The following is a 714-nucleotide window of genomic DNA, read 5'->3' on the forward strand; positions in this document are numbered from 1 at the left end:
CCTGGGGAAGCAATGATGGGCCTTGAAGGCCAAGGTGAGCTCTGCCCTTGGCTTGCAGAGCTCCTGATAGCTCCCTGACTCAGGGCTGCCTTCCTGAAGGAAGCACGGAGTAATGGAAGTGTGCTGTGGGGCTGCCTGGAAGTGTCACCCTGTGCTCCGGCGAAGCCTGACAGCTTGAGCTGTATTCGGTGAGGAGAAGCAGAAAGGGAGGTGTAAGGACCCTTCTGCAGAGGGGGAGAGGCAGTTCCTTAAAAGCAGGGATGTTCTTTTTTTGGATGGGTTAAGCGCTGCCTGCAGGAAGTCACGGTTGAATGATGTGGTTGAGGGGGTCAGGAAATGAAGGCCTGGCGTGTCTCCGTCCTCTGGGAGAAGGAGGAGACTTTCCACCTTGACAGCTTGTTGCCTTTTTAATAGGCAAAAGACGTGTGTGTTGAGCAGTCTCCTTCCCAGCTCTGTTTAACGTGTCATTTTGTTCCTCTTCGAGCAGACCATTTCCTCCTCTGGAGGAGCGTGCTGGTGGGGCTGGCTCTGGGGCAGCCCGCTGCAGCACTGCCTTGTTTGAGCATCAAAGTGCTGTGGGTTTCCCTGGTGAAGGGCAGGGTGTGCCAGCAAGGGAGCTCCTTTTCAACTTGGGTTCTCACAACCTGCTCTTGAAACATGCTGGGCGGGGGGGGGTGGGTGCTGAGCGCCTTGCTGCCAGCTCGGACAGCCTCT

The sequence above is a fragment of the Cariama cristata genome, unplaced genomic scaffold, assembly GCF_000690535.1.
Source record: "Cariama cristata isolate BGI_N322 unplaced genomic scaffold, ASM69053v1 scaffold38638, whole genome shotgun sequence".
Taxonomy (NCBI): domain Eukaryota; kingdom Metazoa; phylum Chordata; class Aves; order Cariamiformes; family Cariamidae; genus Cariama; species Cariama cristata.